The sequence below is a fragment of the Mercenaria mercenaria genome, chromosome 15 (assembly GCF_021730395.1).
Source record: "Mercenaria mercenaria strain notata chromosome 15, MADL_Memer_1, whole genome shotgun sequence".
NCBI classification, from domain to species: Eukaryota; Metazoa; Mollusca; class Bivalvia; order Venerida; family Veneridae; genus Mercenaria; species Mercenaria mercenaria.
In genome coordinates this window covers 1,138,295-1,141,279 of record NC_069375.1, presented here as the reverse complement: position 1 = coordinate 1,141,279, position 2,985 = coordinate 1,138,295, and the positions used below count along the sequence as shown (strand labels likewise).

The following is a 2,985-nucleotide window of genomic DNA, read 5'->3' as shown; positions in this document are numbered from 1 at the left end:
CATAATCAAAGGGATTCTAAGCCTAGGGACAAGTATAATAAAAAACAGCACTATTTTGTTTCTGGTTTTGTATCTGTTTAACATTGTTCTTGTTAGTACCAGACTTCATTATTTGTTTTTTTCTAAATAGGTATTAGTTATGGTGCTAAAAGTTTTCATTGTTTTGTATGGGCACAATTCTCTGTCTAAGCAAACAGCTCGTAGGGGATATCAGTCTCTGTCCTAAAAGTGTGCTGGCTAGAGCTGATAATGCATCATCAACAATTGACAACTGAGGTAAGGATTTGAAGCAACTTTTGCAATAGCAGATACGATTGTCTCACCAAAGAGACCGCTAAAAGCCAAGGAACCCCCCGCTTTGTCCGTATCGTATCATTTGATCTCTTAATATTTTGATCAAATTTCCCTTCTCATATCTTATCTGTGTCTTTCTGAACTGCATAGGAAAATTATTATCCATTATTTTTCATATTTTAAACAAAAAGTATGCGGGCATTTATCATTATAAGCTGTTTTTCTGTCCATTGGCTGAATTTACATTAAAATTGATATAACTAATATATATTATATATTATTTGAATCTTTCGTAATTTGAAAGAGGGGTTTTAAGTTTTATAGTGCACTGTTGTCCATATAATTTAGTTTATAAGCATACTTGATAACATTTTTGAAAATGGAAGAAGGACAGGTGGAATCAGTTTCTCCATAAAGCACGCTATTTCCAACTTCTGATCTTGCGTTAATGACATTTATACACGTGCCATTGATGCTGGTGGTTAATCTATTGCTGATGTTAGCGTTCCACAAGTTTACCATAGTGCTTTTAAGGGATTCAAATAGAATTTCACATTTTTTACGTTGTAACGAAATATCATCTGATGCATTTTCTTTTGATAACATCAATAGCTAACGTTCGTGTATGTTGCTTCACATAAATAACATAACAACGAATGGAAAGAAAAAACTATCACAAGTTAACGAACGATGCGTCGCGCTATTATTTCGAAATAAAATATGGAGAGTACAATCATTACATTCCTGTGCATAATATAATCTGCCGCACCCTTACAAATGTTAGTTACTATGTTGACCTGAAATGTTCAATTATTTGAATCAATGGAAGCAGCTTTAGTCCATGTATATAAATATATATATTGATAGGGTTCCTAGGAATTTGGGTCATAATCCGTTTCTTCATGCAAGTGTTGCAGCATATAATCAAGTATTTCTGTGTCACCCTCAAAATAAGTAAACACGTAGGTGTTGAGTTCAGTTATAAGTAGTATATATTATGATGGTGCGAAAACAGTTTGACCCCATTTTGACCTTAACCTTTGACCTAAAGTGACCGCCAGTGGCCCAGTACCCTTGGTACTGTGAAAACCTTCGATTTTATGGACGTAAGTCCCTGGGACCAAGGTCCACTCACACAAAGTTAAAAGTACGCCCGGACTGAAAACAATTTACAGAATAGTTTTAGCCTCCAGTTTAAAGCCGATATTGACTTTACTAGCTGGCCGTTCAAACAATATCGTGTTACACACTAGCGTGTAAACAATATTGGTTTTCCAATAGGGTATTTTGCAATATTGCATCTGTCAGTTACGGTTCATTGATTAGTAACACTAGAACATTCCTTTACGTAAATAAGCAAATAACTTTGTATTGTTAAATTATACAACGGAAATAAGTGGAATTTAAACATCTAAAATGTAAGTTTTATTTTATTAGCTTTTAGCAAGCTTTAGAAAAATAATTATGTGTCTAACTATTTATCCACCGCTTGAATATTTTATTATTGGTGAGTTTATTTATACGTTGCATAATACGTGAGTTGAGATGATTTTGTAAAAGTTATTTTGTTTATTTCGTTTTAGGAGTATTCAAGAATTGTCAAGAGATATTGATTATCTAACTGGGTATTTGAAAGAAAAATATCCCAACGACCCAGACATACAAGCATGGAAATCGTTATACTGCGGAAAATATTACGGACTTATTCAACAGTATGTCTGGCATCCAGACTAATTACAACTCAATATGCAAAACTTCATGAAGAAAACGATTGCTTAAAACAAAATATATCTGAAAAAACTACTAAGATAAACAACTTACAACAACAATTGGAAAAACTTCAAGAAGAGAACGATAAATTAAAACAAAGTACATCTAAGAAGGCAACGAAACACAAACTACAAAGAAAACAAGATATAATGAAATTAAAATATATGTGGAACAATCATATTCAGAAGAAAGAAGAATAACTGGAGAAATTACACCTGTCGATCTTCCAACTGTGGACAAATGTGTCGAAACTTTAAAAAACTTTGATAAATTAATCAACTCGGATAAAAGAAATATAATTTTCAATTCTTGTAAAAAAGTTAAAAGTGCTAACAAAAAAAAGGAAAAAAAAGGATTTAAGGAGGCAGAATTATGGTTTTAATTATTCATTGTCACATTGTAACTTTTTAATACGTTTAAATATCAGTTAATAAGACATGAAATAGGAAGTGATTGTTTGTTCATTATGTTTTACATTGTTAACTATCAGTATTTTATACAATAAATCATAAATGTTTATACCATCTTGTAACATTTTTATGAAAAATAAACAATAATAACCACACACTACACTTATTTTGTTTTGATATTGTATGCTGTTATACTTTACTCCAGGTAAATATTTGATTACTTCTTTCGGCGGAGGAAGTCCAAATGGGTCAAAGTATATTTTATTTACATAACAAACCCAGTGTGTTCCGGATCCGACAGAGTTATCTAAATTGATTATTCCGCATTCAACTGAAGACTTTGTCTTTGATAAAGTGTAACTTTCTGAAGACTTTGTCTTTAATCCTTTTGTTTTTGGTAAATTATTTCTACTAAATACACCCTAAAGTTTTTAATGTTCAATTGTTTTACCCATTGTTCAATTTCAAAGTTAGAAATTGGTCTGTTTATAAATTTTATTTTTTTTTACAA

At 31.3% G+C, this 2,985-nt stretch overlaps 1 long non-coding RNA gene across 1 annotated transcript; it reads left to right on the top strand.

Annotated features, from left to right (window-relative positions):
• Nucleotides 1-1,601: 1,601 nt before the first annotated feature.
• LOC123559673 (uncharacterized) lies at nt 1,602-2,631 on the top strand. The gene is made up of 2 exons (XR_006687976.2): nt 1,602-1,712; nt 1,878-2,631. It is a non-coding gene; the product is annotated as an uncharacterized LOC123559673 (long non-coding RNA).
• Nucleotides 2,632-2,985: the final 354 nt, after the last annotated feature.